Raw genomic sequence first — 24027 nt, 5'->3', positions numbered from 1 at the left:
CCCGGCTGGGGTTTTTTTATTCTCATCTCATAAAGCTAACCAACTGCCTTAACCTGGAAAATATTAACACCCCACCCCCCCCACCACCACACACACAATTAGGCACCGCTACAACCTCGCTCTCCCTCTACCCCTTACCCGAACGCACGTCCGTTCCGCCGCCCACCCGCCCCGACGGGCCCTCGCCGCAATTCTTGAACCGTCTGCAGAACGGCCTCGCCCCCTCCCTTAAAACGGCATCACCGCTCCGCTTGACTCTGAGGAGCTAGCGCTCGTCAACATAAGTCAGCAAGGCCTCTTCCTTAGGTGTGCTGCTCCTTCTTCACTGTTATCGGGATACACCAAAAAACCTCACTCGAGGGTGTTGTGCGGAAATCAAAATCATCCCACGGCACCTGAAAAACATAACAGAAGGACTCTAAGGCCTGCTGACTGACAACTACCCTATACCCCCCAGAACAGTGGGGCCCTGACAACCTCCACCAAAACAACCTGTGCTAATGCAATACAGAGCAGCAGAATGCTATACAGAGCACAGGGTCCTGGAACGCAAGACAGTCTCCATTGGCAGTCAGCACAAAGCTATACAGAGCAGCACAAAGCTATACGGAGGACAGGGTCAGGTAACACAAAACAGTCTCCAGTGGCAGTCAGTACCAATACAGACCGGCGCAACACAAGACACAATACAGGCCCACGGAACAGAGGACGGTCGCCGTCGGCAGGCAATACAAGTACAGAGCTGCGCAAAGCGATACCCGGCCGAGCGCGGGGATGCGCGAGGCGATACGGCACAAAGGGCTACAAAACAAGATGTCTCAGATGGTGGTCAAAACCAATACAAATTGCAGCACGCAATACAACACGAGAACGACGGGCGTGTGAGAAGCTAGGCTTTAAGACCTAAGCCCTTAAGGATGCGGGGATGAAACACAGTATCAAACTTCAATTGCGGTGGAAGGTTGTAGAGCGCAGCTGCGAGTCCGGCGCAGACCGCCTCCACAAAGGCGACCTGGCAGAAACATCTGTGACGCGAGACGCTCTTTAAGCTCCGGTCACACGATGACAAATGCCTGACGGGCCGTATTCCAAAGCGACGAGGCGTTACGCGCCACGCGGATGCTCGCCGAGGCGCGCGCCGAGCCTGCGGGACGGAACGTAGACGGCTGCGGTAAAGCACTGTACGCGAGAAGTACGGATAACACAAATGACACCGCAACACGGATAGAGGCCAGAATGTTTACATCCGGCACAATGGACCCGGGACCCCTATCTGTCCCTTGACTTGAGGCAGACTAAACGGCCCTCTCTGCAACCCTGACATTAAACCCCCTGCTAGCCCCACCCCAACCACCAGTTTTGCCCCTTAATTTACCTTTCAGAGGGCTGGATCCAGAATCCATCCTCACGGGGAACAAGTCATCTAACAGGGACGCTCCCCCATCCGCCGGGTTCCGCTTCATTGCTCACGAGACAGAGCGTCGCCGGTCACCGACGCGCCGCCCCGCCTCGGCCTCCGCTGCGACGAAGCCCTGCTGGGAAATGCCTTCCTCTCTCCCGTCCCTTTTCCTCGACCGCTCGGAGTCGGATTCTTCGGTCTGCCGTGCCGAGGCCTCGCCGCCACGTGTAAAACTCGAACGACCGGGTATGATTTCAGCTACGTCTGTAACACATCTCAGAAAAATGCTACGTTGGCACACCGGTCATCACTCGCCTCGCTTAAGTTCGCTCTTGCGCGAATACCCTGTTTGCGCATTGATTTGCGCCTAGAAAATACAACCGGAAAAGCACGAACAAAATGTAGGGATGAAACCTAAGAAAAGAACTCGGGGCAAAGATAACGCTCGGTGGAGCTGCGGGCAGCGCCCAGCTGGCTGCCGCAAGAGACGTCCGCTCAGAAACATCTACGACACAATGCACACCAAACAGATCTATGCTTTAAGCTATGACTGCAAGATAATAAGGGCTTGATGAGCACAATACCAATGAGTACAGATATTGGAGACTCATGACATCAAATAAGGTACCTGCTGATGACAGAAAGCAGTAGAGGCATCAAGACCTGAGGAAGGTATGGCATAGAGCATAAGACAGCCAACACAACCTATGCGACACAACCGCTGACAGGCTGGAACTGCCCTGCCCGGCAGAGACCGGCCCAGTGCTGACGAATAACCCGCTCCCTTTGCCTACCCCTAGGGGACTGTTCCCAGAGAGCCCTCTCCCATACACTAACTTCAAAAGCCATTCCCTGCGACTCCCAAACTCATCCCGGCCTACCTTGTGACAGCACTCCGCTCGCCGCCTCTGCCGCTCTTTGGTGCGCGTCTTCTCGGTCCGCAACTGAAAAAACCACACCAAATTCTTAAACAAGTCACCCAGAGGCTGAGTGAGACCCAAACCATTCCAGACCGGGCATATCAACATACTAACCGTACACTCTTATTGCTATTCCACCTAACCCTGACTCAACAGCCCCGGGCAGAGCAGCTCCACGCCCAACCCCCACACACACAGAGAGACCAACGCTACACAGAACTCTACAAACGATGTGACGCAACGCTGAGAGAAAACTCTCAGCGAGAAGAAGGACTCCCGGACCAGAGACGACTGTCGAGCGAGACGACCGACAGGGCGCGACGCCCGGGCGAGGAAGCTCTACGGCAACCCCAGAAGAGAATGGACCGCGATGGCCCGTTATAAGAAGTTACGGTCAAAACCGAGATGACGGACGCGCGAGAAGCGGTCTTTGAGACCTAAGAACGCAAGGATGCGGGGAGGAAGCCCCGGCCCCTGAAAAGGGACGGCTGGAGAGCGGAGGTCCCGGCCCAGCCTGGGAAGAAGCTGCAAGAAGAGGGGATCCGCTGGAAACTTCTGAGATGCATCACTGATCCACACCGTAAGCTTGCTGTGCAAGAAAAGAAGCGCCCGATCGGCACTACCCCGACGAGTACGGGCATTCGAGACCCTAGGGATGGCGCCCGAGAAACACGCCGTGCCCCTTGAGCGCAAAGAGGGCGCCGAGACCCGAGGAAGGTCTAATGCGCAGAAAACAAACATGCACAACAAACATACCACAGACACAGGCTGGAACTGCCCTGCCCAGCACAGTCTAGCATCGTGCTGACAAATAACCCGCTCCCTTTGCCCACCCAAAGGGCGCTGCTCCCAGACAGCTCTCTCCCCTGCGCTAACCACAAAACCCCTCCCCTGCAAGCCCTCAAGCTTGCCCCCTTCCTACATCCCACTCCCTCCCTAGCCCCGGTCCCTCAACTTAGCTTTTAGAGGGCCGGGGATCCGGAACCATCCGCGACGGAAGACCTGCATGCTGTGCGTTGGCAAACCGGGATGGTCCCTGCAGTCGCTTGGTTCCTCTTCATCAGCTACCGTTAAAAAACCCACAACGCAAACAGTACAACAGTGCCAGTCAGCATCACGCTGCTCAACACCGACCTCTCCCGAAACACCCCCCTCCTCGTAACCGCCGTGGCTTTCCACTCACCTGCTCGTTCCAGAGACTGACACCGCAGCTGTCATCGCCTGTGGCGCCTAGAGACACAAGAGACACAAAATTACTCCTATGTTTGTGGGAAGTCACCATTCCCAGGATCACCCTCGCTGTTTTTCCAGCTCACCTCAAATGCATATCCAGTTCCAACAGTGGCCACACAGCTCCTGCAAAACCAGAGGGAAAGGCTCAAATGAGTTACCAGATAATGCTCTGGTACGAGAAACTGACGAGCATCTAACCTCCTCGGACCGCTCCTCGGCACGCGGCTCCGCCCCTCCGAGGCTCCCTGCGGCACCTGCCAAAAACAAAGCAGAGAGGCACGTGCTGACACGGTGCCCAAAACCGCAGCCTGCCCGCACAGATTCCTACCTCCCCATCCCTTACCTCAGCCGCTCGCTCACCTGGCCTCCGTCATTTTGGGCTGCCATGCTTGCACCCCACCTAGAAAACACAAACAAAGAATACCTGCATCTTAAACAGCGATGCGACACCTGACAAATAACTGCTGTACTTCAGCCCGCTAGTCGCTGCTTGCATGGCTCTAGTCGCATCCCATGTCCGTGGCCTACAGGGTCTGTATCCAGCTTCACACCTTCATAATAAAAGCCACACACAAATCAGAAGGCAGCCATATAGCCACCTCTTCCCTCCGGCGCCACCGGCCGACCCGCCTTCGTGCGGCACTCCGCTCGCCGCCTCTGCCGCTCTTTGGTGCGCGTCTTCTCGGTCCGCAACTGAAAAAGCCACACCAAATTCTTAAACAAGTCACCCAGAGGCTGAGTGAGACCCAAACCATTCCGGACCGGGCATATCAACATACTAACCGTACACTCTTATTGCTATTCCACCTAACCCTGACTCAACAGCCCCGGGCAGAGCAGCTCCACGCCCAACCCACACACACACAGAGAGACCAACGCTACACAGAACTCTACAAACGATGTGACGCAACGCTGAGAGAAAACTCTCAGCGAGAAGAAGGACTCCCGGACCAGAGACGACTGTCGAGCGAGACGACCGACAGGGCGCGACGCCCGGGCGAGGAAGCTCTACGGCAACCCCAGAAGAGAATGGACCGCGATGGCCCGTTATAAGAAGTTACGGTCAAAACCGAGATGACGGACGCGCGAGAAGCGGTCTTTGAGACCTAAGAACGCAAGGATGCGGGGAGGAAGCCCCGGCCCCTGAAAAGGGACGGCTGGAGAGCGGAGGTCCCGGCCCAGCCTGGGAAGAAGCTGCAAGAAGAGGGGATCCGCTGGAAACTTCTGAGATGCATCACTGATCCACACCGTAAGCTTGCCGTGCAAGAAAAGAAGCGCCCGATCGGCACGACCCCGACGAGTACGGGCATTCGAGACCCTAGGGATGGCGCCCGAGAAGCACGCTCCGCCCCTTGAGCGCAAAGAGGGCGCTGAGACCCGAGGAAGGGCTAACACACAGAAAACGAACATACACAACAAACATACCACAGACACAGGCTGGAACTGCCCTGCCCGGCACAGTCTAGCATCGTGCTGACAAATAACCCGCTCCCTTTGCCCACCCAAAGGGCGCTGCTCCCAGACAGCTCTCTCCCCTGCGCTAACCACAAAACCCCTCCCCTGCAAGCCCTCAAGCTTGCCCCCTTCCTACATCCCACTCCCTCCCTAGCCCCGGTCCCTCAACTTAGCTTTTAGAGGGCCGGGGATCCGGAACCATCCGCGACGGAAGACCTGCATGCTGTGCGTTGGCAAACCGGGATGGTCCCGCAGTCGCTTGGTTCCTCTTCATCAGCTACCGTTAAAAAACCCACAACGCAAACAGTACAACAGTGCCAGTCAGCATCACGCTGCTCAACACCGACCTCTCCCGAAACACCCCCCTCCTCGTAACCGCCGTGGCTTTCCACTCACCTGCTCGTTCCAGAGACTGACACCGCAGCTGTCATCGCCTGTGGCGCCTAGAGACACAAGAGACACAAAATTACTCCTATGTTTGTGGGAAGTCACCATTCCCAGGATCACCCTCGCTGTTTTTCCAGCTCACCTCAAATGCATATCCAGTTCCAACAGTGGCCACACAGCTCCTGCAAAACCAGAGGGAAATGCTCAAATGAGTTACCAGGTAATGCTCTGGTACGAGAAACTGACGAGCATCTAACCTCCTCGGACCGCTCCTCGGCACGCGGCTCCGCCCCTCCGAGGCTCCCTGCGGCACCTGCCAAAAACAAAGCAGAGAGGCACGTGCTGACACGGTGCCCAAAACCGCAGCCTGCCCGCACAGATTCCTACCTCCCCATCCCTTACCTCAGCCGCTCGCTCACCTGGCCTCCGTCATTTTGGGCTGCCATGCTTGCACCCCACCTAGAAAACACAAACAAAGAATACCTGCATCTTAAACAGCGATGCGACACCTGACAAATAACTGCTGTACTTCAGCCCGCTAGTCGCTGCTTGCATGGCTCTAGTCGCATCCCATGTCCGTGGCCTACAGGGTCTGTATCCAGCTTCACACCTTCATAATAAAAGCCACACACAAATCAGAAGGCAGCCATATAGCCACCTCTTCCCTCCGACGCCACCGGCCGACCCGCCTTCGTGCGGCACTCCGCTCGCCGCCTCTGCCGCTCTTTGGTGCGCGTCTTCTCGGTCCGCAACTGAAAAAACCACACCAAATTCTTAAACAAGTCGCCCAGATGCTGAGTGAGACCCAAACCATTCCAGACCGGGCATATCAACATACTAACCGTACACTCTTATTGCTATTCCACCTAACCCTGACTCAACAGCCCCGGGCAGAGCAGCTCCACGCCCAACCCACACACACACACAGAGAGACCAACGCTACACAGAACTCTACAAACGACGTGACGCAACGCTGAGAGAAAACTCTCAGCGAGAAGAAGGACTCCCGGACCAGAGACGACTGTCGAGCGAGACGACCGACAGGGCGCGACGCCCGGGCGAGGAAGCTCTACGGCAACCCCAGAAGAGAATGGACCGCGATGGCCCGTTATAAGAAGTTACGGTCAAAACCGAGATGACGGATGCGCGAGAAGCGGTCTTTGAGACCTAAGAACGCAAGGATGCGGGGAGGAAGCCCCGGCCCCTGAAAAGGGACGGCTGGAGAGCGGAGGTCCCGGCCCAGCCTGGGAAGAAGCTGCAAGAAGAGGGGATCCGCTGGAAACTTCTGAGATGCATCACTGATCCACACCGTAAGCTTGCCTGTGCAAGAAAAGAAGCGCCCGATCGGCACGACCCCGACGAGTACGGGCATTCGAGACCCTAGGGATGGCGCCCGAGAAGCACGCTCCGCCCCTTGAGCGCAAAGAGGGCGCTGAGACCCTGAGGAAGGGCTAACACACAGAAAACGAACATACACAACAAACATACCACAGACACAGGCTGGAACTGCCCTGCCCGGCACAGTCTAGCATCGTGCTGACAAATAACCCGCTCCCTTTGCCCACCCAAAGGGCGCTGCTCCCAGACAGCTCTCTCCCCTGCGCTAACCACAAAACCCCTCCCCTGCAAGCCCTCAAGCTTGCCCCCTTCCTACATCCCACTCCCTCCCTAGCCCCGGTCCCTCAACTTAGCTTTTAGAGGGCCGGGGATCCGGAACCATCCGCGACGGAAGACCTGCATGCTGTGCGTTGGCAAACCGGGATGGTCCCTGCAGTCGCTTGGTTCCTCTTCATCAGCTACCGTTAAAAAACCCACAACGCAAACAGTACAACAGTGCCAGTCAGCATCACGCTGCTCAACACCGACCTCTCCCGAAACACCCCCCTCCTCGTAACCGCCGTGGCTTTCCACTCACCTGCTCGTTCCAGAGACTGACACCGCAGCTGTCATCGCCTGTGGCGCCTAGAGACACAAGAGACACAAAATTACTCCTATGTTTGTGGGAAGTCACCATTCCCAGGATCACCCTCGCTGTTTTTCCAGCTCACCTCAAATGCATATCCAGTTCCAACAGTGGCCACACAGCTCCTGCAAAACCAGAGGGAAATGCTCAAATGAGTTACCAGGATAATGCTCTGGTACGAGAAACTGACGAGCATCTAACCTCCTCGGACCGCTCCTCGGCACGCGGCTCCGCCCCTCCGAGGCTCCCTGCGGCACCTGCCAAAAACAAAGCAGAGAGGCACGTGCTGACACGGTGCCCAAAACCGCAGCCTGCCCGCACAGATTCCTACCTCCCCATCCCTTACCTTAGCCGCTCGCTCACCTGGCCTCCGTCATTTTGGGCTGCCATGCTTGCACCCCACCTAGAAAACACAAACAAAGAATACCTGCATCTTAAACAGCGATGCGACACCTGACAAATAACTGCTGTACTTCAGCCCGCTAGTCGCTGCTTGCATGGCTCTAGTCGCATCCCATGTCCGTGGCCTACAGGGTCTGTATCCAGCTTCACACCTTCATAATAAAAGCCACACACAAATCAGAAGGCAGCCATATAGCCACCTCTTCCCTCCGACGCCACCGGCCGACCCGCCTTCATGCGGCACTCCGCTCGCCGCCTCTGCCGCTCTTTGGTGCGCGTCTTCTCGGTCCGCAACTGAAAAAACCACACCAAATTCTTAAACAAGTCGCCCAGATGCTGAGTGAGACCCAAACCATTCCAGACCGGGCATATCAACATACTAACCGTACACTCTTATTGCTATTCCACCTAACCCTGACTCAACAGCCCCGGGCAGAGCAGCTCCACGCCCAACCCACACACACACACAGAGAGACCAACGCTACACAGAACTCTACAAACGACGTGACGCAACGCTGAGAGAAAACTCTCAGCGAGAAGAAGGACTCCCGGACCAGAGACGACTGTCGAGCGAGACGACCGACAGGGCGCGACGCCCGGGCGAGGAAGCTCTACGGCAACCCCAGAAGAGAATGGACCGCGATGGCCCGTTATAAGAAGTTACGGTCAAAACCGAGATGACGGATGCGCGAGAAGCGGTCTTTGAGACCTAAGAACGCAAGGATGCGGGGAGGAAGCCCCGGCCCCTGAAAAGGGACGGCTGGAGAGCGGAGGTCCCGGCCCAGCCTGGGAAGAAGCTGCAAGAAGAGGGGATCCGCTGGAAACTTCTGAGATGCATCACTGATCCACACCGTAAGCTTGCTGTGCAAGAAAAGAAGCGCCCGATCGGCACGACCCCGACGAGTACGGGCATTCGAGACCCTAGGGATGGCGCCCGAGAAGCACGCTCTGCCCCTCGAGCGCAAAGAGGGCGCTGAGACCCGAGGAAGGGCTAACACACAGAAAACGAACGTACACAACAAACATACCACAGACACAGGCTGGAACTGCCCTGCCCGGCACAGTCTAGCATCGTGCTGACAAATAACCCGCTCCCTTTGCCCACCCAAAGGGCGCTGCTCCCAGACAGCTCTCTCCCCTGCGCTAACCACAAAACCCCTCCCCTGCAAGCCCTCAAACTTGCCCCCTTCCTACATCCCACTCCCTCCCTAGCCCCGGTCCCTCAACTTAGCTTTTAGAGGGCCGGGGATCCGGAACCATCCGCGACGGAAGACCTGCATGCTGTGCGTTGGCAAACCGGGATGGTCCTGCAGTCGCTTGGTTCCTCTTCATCAGCTACCGTTAAAAAACCCACAACGCAAACAGTACAACAGTGCCAGTCAGCATCACGCTGCTCAACACCGACCTCTCCCGAAACACCCCCCTCCTCGTAACCGCCGTGGCTTTCCACTCACCTGCTCGTTCCAGAGACTGACACCGCAGCTGTCATCGCCTGTGGCGCCTAGAGACACAAGAGACACAAAATTACTCCTATGTTTGTGGGAAGTCACCATTCCCAGGATCACCCTCGCTGTTTTTCCAGCTCACCTCAAATGCATATCCAGTTCCAACAGTGGCCACACAGCTCCTGCAAAACCAGAGGGAAAGGCTCAAATGAGTTACCAGATAATGCTCTGGTACGAGAAACTGACGAGCATCTAACCTTCTCGGACCGCTCCTCGGCACGCGGCTCCGCCCCTCCGAGGCTCCCTGCGGCACCTGCCAAAAACAAAGCAGAGAGGCACGTGCTGACACGGTGCCCAAAACCGCAGCCTGCCCGCACAGATTCCTACCTCCCCATCCCTTACCTTAGCCGCTCGCTCACCTGGCCTCCGTCATTTTGGGCTGCCATGCTTGCACCCCACCTAGAAAACACAAACAAAGAATACCTGCATCTTAAACAGCGATGCGACACCTGACAAATAACTGCTGTACTTCAGCCCGCTAGTCGCTGCTTGCATGGCTCTAGTCACATCCCATGTCCGTGGCCTACAGGGTCTGTATCCAGCTTCACACCTTCATAATAAAAGCCACACACAAATCAGAAGGCAGCCATATAGCCACCTCTTCCCTCCGACGCCACCGGCCGACCCGCCTTCGTGCGGCACTCCGCTCGCCGCCTCTGCCGCTCTTTGGTGCGCGTCTTCTCGGTCCGCAACTGAAAAAACCACACCAAATTCTTAAACAAGTCACCCAGAGGCTGAGTGAGACCCAAACCATTCCAGACCGGGCATATCAACATACTAACCGTACACTCTTATTGCTATTCCACCTAACCCTGACTCAACAGCCCCGGGCAGAGCAGCTCCACGCCCAACCCACACACACACAGAGAGACCAACGCTACAGAGAATGCAACAAACAACGCAACTCAAAGATGAGAGAAAACTCTCAGCGAGAAAAAGGACTCCCGGACCAGAGACGACTGTCGAGCAAGATGACTGACAGGGCGCAACGCCCAGGCGAGGAAGCTCTATGGCAACCTCAGAAAAGAATTGACTGTAAATGGCCCATTATAAGAAGTTACTGTCCAAACCGAGATGATGGATGTGCAAGAAGCTGATCCTCAAGACCTACAAACATCAGGATGCAGGGAAGAAGCCACAGTCCCTGAAAAGGGATGGCTGAAAATGTATCAAATCTCCTGATGCAGCCAGGAAAGAGGCTGCAAGAACGGGACCCAGCAGAAACTTCCATAATGGAAGATCAATCCATGCCATAAGCTTGCCGCACAAGAAAAGAAGCGCCCAGTTGGGGCTACGCCGATGAGTAGAGGTATCGGAAAGCCTAGGGATGGCACCCGAGAAGCACACCGTGCCCCTTGAGCTCAAAGAGAGCATTGAGACCCGAGGAAGGGCTAAGACACACAAGACAAGATACGCAACAACTCTGACGCAGGCTGGAGCTGCCCTGCCCGGCACAGTCTAGCATGGTGCTGATGAGTAACCCGGTCCCTCGGCCTGCCCAAAAGGGACTGCTCCCAGACAGCCCTCTCCCCTACGCTTACCATAAAACCCCTCCCCTACCACCCCCAGACTTGCCCCCTCCTCATCCCAGACAGCTCTCTCCTCTACACTAACTTGAAATGCCTTCACTCCCTCACCCCTGCCCCTGCAACTTCCTACCTTGTCCCTTCCTCCCAGACCCTCCCCGCAACCCAGTCCCTCAAGTTAGCTTTCAGAGAGTCAGGGATGTGAAACCATCCTCAAATACACACCTACCGTACACCAGCTAACTGGGATGTCCTGCAGTCACCTGGTTCTGCTTCATCATCTCCATAAAGTTACCCCATAAACAAGCCGTGCCGTCTGTAAGCCACGGCACCGGTCGACGCCAACCTCTCCCGCGATACCACCCCTCCTCAGAAGGGCCGTGGCGTTCCGCTCCCCTTTACCTTCTGGAGATGGACCCTGTAGCCATTGTCGCTTGTGGTCCTAAGATGCCAAGAGACACAAAAGTACTGTTACTCTTGGAGAAGTCACCGGTCCTGTTCTCCTCCTTGCTACCGCTGCAGCTCACCTCAAATCCTCATCCAATTCCAAAAAACAGCCAGCATGGCACCTGAAAAACCAAAGAGAAACGCTTATCTGAGCGGCCATCATTTCCCGCTCTGGGACGGCGGCCCTGCCAACGACCGGCTCGCCTTCTCAGACTGCTTACCGGGATACGGCTTTGCCCCTCCGAGGCTGCTTACGGCACCTGAAAACCACCGAAGCGAAAGCCACGTGTCAAGGTGCTGCCCAAAACCGTTGCCTGTCTGCACCGATTCCCATCTTTCATTCCTTTACCTCGGCCGTTCCCCCTCGCCGTCTCTAGCGCTTACGGGCTGCCGTGTCAAAGCTCGGGTCACGAGTGACGCAAACTACCTCCTTACCTACAAAGCCCTTTAGGACGTCGCAGAGGCGGTCGGCCGATGGCAAAAGCGTGACGATCGCGACACGGCATCTCAAAGATCCAAAACGGGCGCCTTGCAACTACAGAAACCGGTGCTAAAAACACAATAGAAAAATTACAAACAAGAAAACGTAACTGCCATGACCGATACTAGAGCAAGCCTCGCCACGTGCTTAAGGCAAAACTAGAAAGCAGAAAAAGCTTGCATGTCAGGACTGCAATAAGAAAAAGACCTCTGGTTGCAGGTTTTTTGGGGGTTTTGTTTTTGATTGGTTGTTTTTTAAATGAGCACAGGTAATACGCATCCTCCTCTCCAAGAAATTCCAGCAAATACAGTCACTCGAGTCTGTGCTGCAGACAGTTGCAGTAAGAGGCACAGAAAAGCAGAGAGTTCAGGAGGGTTTATTTTGACACACTCCTCAATCGACAAGATGAGACTCTTCTGATGGTCGGCCCCGCATATTCCAACGGGAAGGAACGGATGGTTTACGGCACATCTCAGGACCGTCGTACCTCCTGTCAGCTGCAGAGAGACTAAAACAGAACAGACCTCATCGACATCCAAATCCAACCGCAAAGCTGACCTGAGAAGAGCTGATGAACCCTCCTCCCTCTCCCAACCATCCTCCAGTCCCAAAACTTGAGAAACCCATTTTTTTCTCCCAAAGTCCCAGGGAAGGAACCCTACTCCTTCTAACAGCTCCTCGAGAGCTGCTCTTCTGAGCTGTTCCCTGCATTCTGCAGGCAAGTCCTCTCTTCTGTTTTCCCGCAAAGTCTGGGCTCTGCCACAGGACTGCAAAATAAGTACAGTCCTGATACTTATAGTCTGTGAGGGGCCTGCCACAAGCTGTACAGGTTCTAGAAACGACATGGTAGTCCATAGATGACCGGGAAACATTGTCCTGCACCCCAAAATATACCATGCCTTATGTTCTTGCTGCTTTCCCAAGACATACTAGAACTCCGTCAATAGATGCATACAAGATGTTTGCCCTAAACCCTGCTAGATGATCTCACTATCGGTCTTATTAAAAAAGATAACATCGTCAACTTACAGGGCAAACAACAAAGCTCATGAAAAAGCCAACATTCCACCTCCAATACAATCAGAAATTCCAGTAAAATACAATGAACTGGGAATAAAAAAAGTTACATAGCATTAAGTCTCAAGCGCAAATCCCTGAATGCTCAATACAAAATTATTACCTTGGAAAAAATCCCCAAACCTGCATACAGGTGTGTTTTCTTCTCTATATCCCCCCTTAACCTCAACTATTCCTGAAGCTCTTACCTCAGATACTGCCACTTCCCTAAACAACAAAACAAACAGCTGAACCAACTCAAAAACTGCCATTGGCCAAAGGAACAGCAGACCACTGACACCAAAGAAGCCCAGGAGCTGAATGAGATCCCTAGCACAGACCTGTGGCTCTTATACCCCGGGCCCCGCCCACTGCCCTTCCCACCATCCCCTGGGAAAGGGGAGGGGCCGACCACCAGGAGGCTTAAAGAGGGCCAGAGGAGGCATCCTGGGTTTTCTGATCTGCCTTGAGTTTGTGCTGTGCAAAGTGCTGGAGAAAGTGATCCTTATTGGAAATGAGGATACCTTCTCTTTTATCCCAGCTTCATCTTTTGCATCAGCAATGGGTAGGTAATTAAACTTAATTTTTCTGGGGCATAGATAGAAAAAGATAAGCATCGTACCAAACTATGCAGGAAAGCAGTTTGTTAAATGCAATAGCAATACTGAAAATTACATGCTTTAGGTTCCTGTAAAAAACTCACGATGCTACGGGGTTACGTGTCGCCTCTAGCGAGGTGACGCGTGCCGTCTAACTTCTACCGAATCTATGTTGTGGATGAGGCCAAACGACAAAGCAGAAATAAATCCCGTAAGAATCCCTTCCTAAACATATTTCCGGTTGCAAAGTAAATTATTTACCATAAATCATTGATGACTCGAGTAACCTCGTCGGTCTCTCCAACTGTCTCCCTTAACAGAATTAGATATCTGTGTCCCAAAGGACACTAAAAAAATCATGGAAATACAAAAAACATATCAGAAGCTCTATGAAGCGGCCTAATGAACATATAAGTAGCTAGAACTAAAATAAATTGTAAGACACATCAAATAACACTATGGGAGCTGTGTCGATAGAAATGGACAAAGGCTGTCGCCTTCTCTGGAAAACTCGAGGGGCAATCTGAACCAAAAATAGACATCTTTGGGGTACCGGGAGACAAGTAGAAACATACTATAAGACAGAAAACAAAAAGACTGCTCTGGAGCAAAAAGATGGCTTCGGAAAAGGTTCCGAAGGAACGAGAAGCATCGTCTCAGAGATTGGAGAGGTCCCGAAGGGGCTGGAAAGACTGAAGAAGTTTTAGGGCCGTGATGAGCTCAAAAGGGAATCGAATAAAGCACGGATGCCCTCGGGGGACGGAACGGGAACGCGCGGCACGGATGAGAGAACCGGGGTAACGGGTGCGGACTCGGGAAGGGCTCTGAGGGGAAAAGAGGGGGGCAAAGCGCCCTCCCGAGCTAAAACGGGGCTCTGGGATGTAGGGGATGTCTCGCGAGGGCTTGGCAAAGGGAGCGGAAGAGTCCCAAAGGAGCCCGAGAGATCAAAGAAGCCGCAGAGATAACGATGTGGAACTCCGAAGAGGATTTCGACAAAGCGCAGATGCTGTCGGGGGGCTGGGAGCTGAACGGAGTACATCCTAAACTGCAAAGAGTAACGCGGGAGCGCTCTGAAGGGCGCAAAAAAACCCCAAATGGTGGCTCAAGGGCGCAAAAGGACGCGGGAGGGGATTTGAACAGGGTACGGATGTCACGAGGAAGACGCTGACCCGTTGGAGGCAAGAGAGATGGAGGAGAGGATAAAAAGAGCGCTCTAAGGAAAAGGGATGACCCGAGGACGCGTCCTGACAGACCGAGAGGGCTATGAATTATGTTCCAGAGGTAAGAGCGTGCTGAGGAGACCCTCTGAAGCCTCGGGATGAACGGAGAGGGAAAAAAACAAAAGACACAAAGAAAACTTAAAAACCAACAGGGTACATGACAAGGAAGAAAGTAGTAATAATAGGGGTAGACAGCTTGATAAAAGTAGATGTGGAAAGAAAATTTACAAGGCAAAAGGGTACAAGAGAGAGGAGAAAAAGATTTAAAAATAGGGGGACAAAACTAGATAAAAGTAGGCGTGGAAAAAAGTTGAAAAATGAAGGCATTAAAGGAGGAAAAATTAAAAAATAAGGACAAGAAGCTAAATAAATGGACACATATAAAGAAAATTGTAAAATTCAGGGAGTACCCGACAGACGAGAAAGCAATAAAAAATAGAGACAGGAACTAGCTAAAAGCAGATGTAGAAAAAAGTCTTAAAAGTGACAAGATTAAGGAAATACAGGAAAAGATCAAAAACCAGGAAGATGGTAAACTGGATAAAAAATAGCCAGAGAAAGAAAATTTAGAAGCGATGGGTTACAGGACAGACAGGAAAATATTAAAAAACAGGGAGAGACCTATTGATAAGAGTAGACACGGAGCAAAAATTTTGCGAGACGGTATGCAGGAAAGAGACCGTGAGAGCCCGTGTGCCTCTGGGGGAGGGCGTGGGAGCACGTCTGAACCCGTGGGAGCCTGCGGGAGTACGTGGGAGCCCTTGTGCGCTTCTAGGAACCTTGCTGCTCCCGTGGGAACTTGTGAGAGCCCGTATGCACCCTCGAGAACCCGTGGGAGGCCACGTGCATCTGCGGGAACACATTTAAGCCTGTGGGAGCCTGTGAAAGCCCGTATGCCCCTGTAGAGGCCTGTGGGAGCCTCTCTGCACCCTGGGGTGCCCGAGGGAGCCTGCGTGCACCCGTGGGAGCTTGCGAGAGCCCGTGGGATCACGCGTGAACCTGGGAGAGGCTGCGGCGGACTGTGAGAGCCTGTGGGAACCTGCGTAAGCCTGTGGGAGCCCACGTACCCCCTGTGGAGGCCCGTGGAAGTCTCTATGCACCCTTATGTGCCTAAGGGAGCCCGTGGGATCCTCTATCCACCCTTGGGTGCCCGAGGGAGCCCGTATGCGCCCGTAGTGTTGAGAAATTCTTTTACCGAGTGACGATTAGCTTTGAATTTAAGAAGGCCTATGAGCAATTAACGTGTATGCAGAAGACACGCTAACCTTGAGAAGAGAACCATCCTGGTGGGATTGCCCAAACAGGGTCGATAAGGAAGAACGGCTTGGCTGGACGACAGAGTTAGGAAACATTCAAGGAGAAGAAATTGTCCTCGAGACTCGTGACCATAAAAGGGAAAAAGGAGCGGGGGGCTAACCCCCCCCAAATGACCGCCGACGACCACCTGAGACCCCCGCGCGTGCGTAGTGTATTTTTGTGATGCCAGCGTCGTGTAAAGGCGGTAGCTAGGTGGAGACTTCTTGGAAAATGTATGAATATTCACATCTTTAAGGTATATAAAGGATGAACTTTTGTTTTAAGGTAGGCATGATAGGTGGAGCTATCCCCCGTGCATCCGGCACCGTAATAGAGAATGTCTGCTCTTTAATACTACATTAGCGTTAAGGAGTTCTTTTCTGGTGTTTCGGTAACGGTTTCTGGCGACCCGGACGGATCCGCAGGATTGTAGGACCTCCGGCCGGCACCGAGGGATTCTCAGGGAGAACCTCCAATCCCCGGACTGAAGAGCTCCGAGCAAGAGCTTTACTGGGGAAGGTGAAGGCATACTTTTCTTTAAGGGACATTAAAGTAAGGGACGGTAAAGGTTGCCCGCCCGTAAGGCGTGGCGAAAGCCTCGTGAGGTTGGCCTATAAAGATGCCTAAGGGAAGGATTCGATCGTATTGGATGAAAGTCTGAAGGACGCCTGGGTTTGGAAGAAGTGGGTTAGAGTCCCGCTGGTATGAGGGGTTCGAGTCCCCGACTTCCCGTTATTTTGTGTTAAATCATTGCTTTTGTGCTTTCATCTTGTTATTTTGTGTTAAATTATTGCTTTAGCGTTGTTGCGTTACGTTTCATACTATTTTATAACAGCTAATAAACCCTCGGCGGAACGGGGGGATTCTACAAAAATCTCCTCTAGGATGTATATTGAAATATTGGAGAAAGGTGCGGGGAGATCCTCTCGCTCGGAGGCAGCCTGTGGAATATTGTAACAATTGTTGACCGTTGTATGTGGGTGCAGCGGGAATTCGAACAAATGTTGCTCAGCCTGTAGCATTGGAAAAAGGTGCTTGAAATGTGAAAGAGAGGAAGAGGATGATTTGGAGTTAATGGTTGCCCCTTGACGGCTATAGGAGAGAGGAGAAACCTGTGGATGAGAAATGATGAAGACAATAGCGTAAGAGGAGGAAGAGGAAGCGGACATTGACAGGACGGTGAAGTTAGAAGCGCAAGAGGAACGGGAGGCGGTACACGTGAACGAGGACGATTCGGTGGGGCGGAAGGGTTTAGCTCGATTGCCGGAAGAACGCGGGGGAGACGGGAAGAGACAAAGGGGGTTATTCGTGCTCCTCTCGGGCAAGGAGTCGGAAAGAATGGGCTAGTAACAGTTAAAGTGCCGTTTTCAATAACAGAGCTAAGATCCTGGAAAGAAATGGTGGGTACTTAGAGGGAAGACCCAGAAAGGGTGGCCAAGGTGTTTGAAATCATAATTAGAACTCATGACCCTGATTGCAATGATGTGCAGGTTAGAACGGAGGCATTGTTAGTTGAAACTGAGAAAAAGATGGTATTAAACACTGCCCGGAAACAGGTTAGAAGGGGCACGTGCTAATGGTGATTTGCAGGGAACGGTAGAATTTTCCTACCGTTGACCCAGGGTGGGATCCCAACCGGCTGGACCTGGGGGGGGCTTTTAGTGGATACTATTTGGTGTAAGGCGTGATATGCCAAGAGCGATCGGCTGGTCCCAATTATATGAGGTTAAGCAACAGGCAAATGAATCCCCATCCGCCTTCGCGGAGCGGTTGAAAGTCACTGCCGGGAAATATACTAAGCTGAACCGTGAAAAACCAGAAGAGGCTGTCCAACTGGCTTCTATCTTTATGGGACAATTGGCCCCAGATATAAAAAAAGAAACCTCAAAAATTAGGAGGGGCAGACTCCAGGGATTTGGGAAAGATGTTAGAGGTAGCGTAGACGGTTTTTAATAATAGGGAGAAAGAAAAGGAGACACGACAGGCTCAAAGGGAAAATCTAAGATATGGGAGACTGATTAGCAGGGGCTCCTGGAGGAGCCTATAGAGGAGGGGAGCCACAAGAAGGGGTTACCGAGGAACGGTAAGAGGAGCGTCCGCTCGGTTGGGTCCGAATCGGCGTGCAATTTGCAGAGGGGAGGGACGCCGGAAAAGAGGATGCCCTCCGAGGGAGAGGTGGAGAGTCCGGACTGAGGCCAGAACAGGCTCAAATACCGCCAGGCTGCTTACCCTAGATGGAGATACTGCTCGATGATGTGGACCGGGTGAAGTCTCAAAAGAAGCCCCAACGGAACCCTCGGTCACAATAACATTGGGGAATGAGGAAGCAGATTTTCAGGTAGATACCAGAGCGGCCTACTCAGTAATTAATACTTATAAAGGAAAACTAAGCTAAGAGCATGTGGTCGTTGTTGGTGCTACAGGGGAAAAAAAGAAAAGAGAACATTCCTTCAATCGCTAGATTTTATTACTGGGAAACAGCAAGTAACCCATCAGTTTTTATATATGCCACAGTGCCCCGTTCCCTTGCTGGGAAGAGACATCCTCACCAAAGTTGGAGCATAAATAACTTTCGACAGAAGAAGGATCTGTGTAAAGATACCTGAATCTAAATCTTTAGATGCTGAAGTTTATACGTTATGGGATCCGGTCGAAACGGAAATCCCGCGGGAAATAGGGAATGCAGTAATCCCTTTGGTACGGGCCGGTGGAATTGTGGGAAGGTCGTGAGCTGCGGAACCGGTAAAGATTCGGTTGAAGCCGGGAGCTAAACCGGTAAGGCGGAAACTATACCCTTTACGGTTAGAGGCTAGAGTAGGATTAGAGATGTTAATAAATAATTTTAAAACATTCGGGCTATCGGTTGAATGCCAGTCAGCGTTTAACGCTCCGATCCTGCCGGTAAAGAAACCTCATTCAAAAGAGTACCGTCCGGTACGAGGCCTGAGAGCTGTCAATCAAATTGTAGACAATTAAAGAAACAGACACATGGTTTACAGTTCTGGACTTAAAGGATGCTTTCTTTTGCATACTCTTGGACAAGGGGAGTCGGGAACTGTTTGCCTTCGAATGGGAAAGCCGCACAACAGGGCAAAAAAAATCGATGGGCTCGGATGATTCTTCCCCAGGGGTTTAAAAAAGCCCACTCTGTTTGGGAATCAATTAGCCAAAGAGTTAGGAGAATGGAAGCAACATAATAAAGACTACTTCGCTGCAATATGTGGATGATGTGTGAATTGTGGCCAAGTCACCTGATAAGTATATAGAAATCGCTATAAGCCCTTTAAATTTCTTGGGATGAGCAGGGTATCGAGCATATAAAAAGAAGGCTCAACTAGTAAAACAACAAGTATTATATTTAGGGTTTGCTATTTCCCAAGGTTTGCAGAGCCTGGGGACGGAGAGGAAAGAAGCTATACGTCAAATACTGGAACTGACTTTGAAAAGGGAACTGCGGGCTTTTTTGGGACCGGCGGGGTGGTGCGGGTTACAACCTCTTTACGAGGCATTGAAAGAATCGGGAGACAGCTTGGTCTGGACCCCGCGGTGTCGTCGAGCCTTTGAGTCGCTTAAAAGAACCTTAATGATGGCCCCGGCTCTAGGACTACCAAATCTGACTAAACCTTTTGAATTGTTTGTTTGTGAAAGGTTTCACCTGGCTCTGGGAGTCCTCGCCCAACATTAGGGATCCTGGAAGAGACTGGCGGGATACTTTTCGAAACAGCTGGACGACGTGAGTAAAGGCTGGTCGTCCTGCCTCCGGGCCGTAGCGGCGACGATATCGCTGATTCGAGAGACCGGGAAGTTTGCTACGGGGCAACGGATGACCGCGTAGGTGCCCCGCACGGTGATGGCGGTACTGGAGCAAAAAGGAAATCGCTGGTTATCGCCGAGCAGAACGATGAAATATCGAGCCACCTTATTGGAGATGGATGAGGTGAACTTAAAGGTAACATCTATGCTTAATCCTGTATTATTTCTATCCATCTCTTTGGAAAATAGCGGGGAAATAGAACGGGACTGTTTGCGAACAATCGAACGGGTCTACTCTAGCCGAGAGGACCTGAAGGATACCGCGCTTGAACGCCCCGATTGCAAACTATATACGGATGGAAGCAGCTACGTGGAAAACGGAAGACGGGTTGCAGGTTATGCGGTGGTTTTTCAGGAAAAGGCGATTAAAGCAAAGGCTCTTCTACCTAACACCTCAGCACAGAAGGTGGAATTAGTGGCACTTGAAAGGGCATTAATGCTCTCTCAAGGAAAGCGAGTAATTATTTGGATAGACTCCAAGTATGCCTTTGGAGTGGAGCATGCTCATGGAGCTATTTGGAAAGAGAGGTCTATCGTCAGCTCGAGGGTCCCCCATTACATATGGAGAAACTATTGTAAAGCTCTTAGAGAGCGTCCGGTTACCAGCAGAGGTCGCAGTGATGAGCTGTAAGGCTTATCGCTTTAGAAATACCAAAATCAATGTGGGAAACAGGTTGGTGGATCGGGCAGCTAAGGAATCAGCTAAGGGGGGGGGGCATCGTTTTGATTGTCCCTAATAAACACATTAACCTGCCCAAGCATAGGCTATGATATCAGGCAAAATTTTAGATGGCCACCTATGGGAGTCATTAGAAAAGGGAATAGTCCAGGAGATTACTGGCAAATAGTTGGGTTTTTTTTCCTGAATTGCCCCATCAAAATGGTTGCTGATATTTATTGGTGGTAGCGGACACCTTTTCTGGATGGCCGCAGGCTTTTCCCTGTAGCACCGACAAGGCTAGAGAAGCAGTAAAGGTATTAATGAAAGAAATAATTCCCAGATTTGGAGTACCAATAGGAATGCCTTCTGACACGGATCCCTGCTTTGTGGCTGAAATCCTTCAAAGTTTGGCTCATATATTGAGAAATTGGGATTTAAAAGAATACATGATGAAAATGGGAAAGATTGTTTCCTTGTTTCACAGATACGTGTAACACCTCTTACTTCACCTCTGGGTTTGGATACACAGGTTCATCCTTACCAGCCTTGGCATTGGGTCGATATCAAGGTCTGGAATGAGGAACCCCTTCAGCGAAGATGGAAAGGACCTTATCAAGTGATATTAACTACTTTTACTGCTGTTAGGGTTGCAGGGAAGGAGTCCTGGATCGATTATACTCGAGTAAAACCAGCATCAGAGCCAAAAGAACCTCAATGGAAGGTCAGCTCGTCGGATAAAGAAGATCTCCAAATAAGAAAATTCAAAAATCAAAATGAAAATCAGCTAGTAAGCTGTGCGTGTTTTGGTTGGAATAGCCACGATGTTATTAACTGTTCGGCTAACCAGGGGGACAAATTGCAACAACCTTTATGAGGAGATGAAAATACAATTGGCTAAAGAGTCTAATGTGACAAATTGTTAGATATGCTTGCAGATAATGTTGGGAGGAAAAGAGTTCCCTTTTACATCTTATGAAATGGCCCAAAATGGAATGGTGAGTCTACAAAATTGCATGGCCCTAGATTATCTGTTCGCTAGTCAAGGAGAAATTTGTGCTCTTATAGGACAAGAATGTGGTATTGAGACCCAACAGAAAGGAATCAATTTGATTGAGAGGCCAGTGGAAGAGTGGCAAAAGCAAAAGGAGCCTTCCCACTTGTGGTGGAATTGGTTAACCTCATGGCTACCAAACCTAACCGGGCTGAAGGAATTATTTGTAGTAATCATAGCTGTAGTTGTTTGTGTATATTGTGTTGTATCATGATTCAATATTTACCTTTGATCACGTGGTTTTGTACCCAATTGTGTGTACCTGACAGCTGAAAAAGATAATATCAAAATTATGCCATCTAGGTGAAAGTCCCAAAGAGATCTTACTTCGGAAGTCTCAAAGGGGGGAAATACCAAGAAATTCTTTTACCGAGCAACGATCAGCTTTGAATTTAACAAGGCCTATGAGCAATTAACATGTGCGGAGAAGACATCCTAACCTTGACAAGAGAACTATCCTGGCAGGATTGCCCAAACAGGGTCTATAAGGAAGAACAGCTTGGCCTGACAACAGAGTTGGGAAATATCCAAGCAGAAGAAATTGTCCTTGAGACTCGTGACCATAAAAGGGAAAAAGGAGCAGGGGGCTAACCCCCCCCAAATGACCGCCGACGACCACCTGAGACCTCCGTATGTGCGTAGTGTATTTTTGCAATGCCTGTGTTATGTAAATGTAGTAGATAGGTAGAGACTTCTCAGAAAAGATATGAATATTCACATCTTTAAGGTATATAAAGGATGAACTTGTGTTTTAAGGTAGGCATGATAGGCAGAGCTATCCCCTGTGCATCTGGTGCTGTAATAAAGAATGCCTGCTCTTTAATACTACATCCCATACTGGGATCAGGCTGGGCATCATACTGGGAGTACTGGGACAGGGGGTGGGCAGTGTGGGGCCCTACTGGTGTGTTCAGGGGCTGGGATGTCCCTCTCATCCCCCCTCACTGGAAACACCAGCCTCAGCTGTTCTGTCAGCGCCTCCAGGAACTCTGGGTCTGACCCATGTCAAGGGCCTGACCCGCAAGTGCCCCTGCTGCCCCATATCTGACCCTATCTTCCAGTCACCCCACACCTACCACCCAAGTGCCCCATAACTGCCCCCCATTCCCCTACTGACCCATTTCCCCATTGTGCCTGGTTTTGTCCTGTGTCCTTCCACATTTTTCCTCCGGTTTACCTGGGGTTTTTTCCCCCCCCTTTTCACAGACTCTGTATTTTACCATTTTGCCTTTCTTGCCCCAAACTGTGCCTTACCCCAAATCCTCATTTTTCTCTTCCACCCTCATTTTTTTCCTCTCCTTTTTTCCCTGTTTTCCTTCCAATTTTCCTGTTTCCCCTGTTTCTGCCCCCTCCCCTCTCTAACTGTTTCTGTTTTCTCCCATTTTCTTCCCCCTTTACACCCTGCTGCAGGATACAGTTGTCGAGGGGTAGGTCCAACAGCACCAGCCAGGCCCCACCAGAACACCACCCCACTGCATCATTCAGCTGCTGTGCCACATACATCTACTGTGCATTTCCCCTCCACAGTGACCACTGGTCACCACCAGAATGCATGACAGTGTGCTGCTGGCAACTGGTGGCATTTCCTCCTCTGCAGTGCTGGCTACCTGACCCTGACCCTTACCCACCTGGGAGCAGGTGGCAGGTACCTGGATGCTCCTCTCCCACCAGGCTTCCCAGATGCACTGCAGCCACTTCCCATGGCTGACTGAGACACCGAACTCCTGGTGCTGTGTGTTGATGGTGGACCCTTGTTGGGGAACGCTGGGAGGGATCCTTCCTTGCTGTAGGGACATGCTGTTCCTTGTCCAAGGCAGCTGCCTGTGACAGCCCCTTTGTTTCTCTCCTAGGTGAGCTCCTGAGGCTAGGCAAGCACAGGCAACCCCCTCCCCAGCTAGAGCCCTTGGCACAGCAGGGCCAGCCCTATGCTCAGCAGCTAAAGAAAGAGCTGTCCTGCCCCTTCTCCATCTGCAGCCAAGTCCCATCCTCATTGGACCCACCCACTGGGGCTGCCCAGCCCCAGCACACAGCTGGAGCCCATGAAGGTCCTCTCCCATGAGAGCTGCACACTCAGACCACCCAGGAGCTGTGCTGCCCCTCTCATGTAGCCCCCTTTTACGCTAAGCCTGACAGCTTCTGATATGTAATACCCCTTTGGCTAGTTTGGGGTGCCTGTCCTGCCTCTGTCCCATCCCAGCTTCTGGTGAAGTTTAACTCTATCCCCACCAAAACCAGATATGATCCTCGCCCTTCACTCTATACCATCTACAGCCTGCCCTTATCCTATACTTCCAGTTATTTACCACCACTTTCCCCTCTCTTTTTTTTATATCTATATAAAATATAATATATAATAATGTATATTTATAATATATGTAAAAATTAGACACACAGACATCATTCCCTTAGGCTATGAGCCATCCCTCTAAAATGTACATTGAGTTCATTTAGTCCATGACTTCAGGCTCCATCTGCCATAACAGGCTCTCAGGGCAGGAGCGATGCTGTATACCGTTGGATTGTTGCAGCTGCTTCCAGAGCTCATGGCTGGTGGAGCTGGTGTGGTCCATGCTCATGGTCTGCACCTTGAAAAATGTTGATTTTGAGGAAGTT

The 24027-nt window shown here is 51.8% G+C and overlaps 2 long non-coding RNA genes across 2 annotated transcripts; both read right to left on the bottom strand.

Annotated features, from left to right (window-relative positions):
* Window positions 1-339: 339 nt before the first annotated feature.
* Window positions 340-2309, bottom strand: LOC142598746 (uncharacterized). Its single transcript, XR_012832725.1, has 3 exons — window positions 2289-2309; window positions 1376-1632; window positions 340-395 (listed from the first exon to the last, which is right to left on the bottom strand). It is a non-coding gene; the product is annotated as an uncharacterized LOC142598746 (long non-coding RNA).
* Window positions 2310-5234: 2925 nt separating this feature from the next.
* On the bottom strand, window positions 5235-5578 carry LOC142598769 (uncharacterized). Its single transcript, XR_012832731.1, has 3 exons — window positions 5537-5578; window positions 5404-5450; window positions 5235-5284 (listed from the first exon to the last, which is right to left on the bottom strand). It is a non-coding gene; the product is annotated as an uncharacterized LOC142598769 (long non-coding RNA).
* Window positions 5579-24027: the final 18449 nt, after the last annotated feature.

Source organism: Balearica regulorum, chromosome 30 (assembly GCF_011004875.1).
Source record: "Balearica regulorum gibbericeps isolate bBalReg1 chromosome 30, bBalReg1.pri, whole genome shotgun sequence".
NCBI classification, from domain to species: Eukaryota; Metazoa; Chordata; class Aves; order Gruiformes; family Gruidae; genus Balearica; species Balearica regulorum.
The sequence above is the reverse complement of the archived record's forward strand: the minus strand, read 5'-3'. Positions and strand labels throughout refer to the sequence as shown.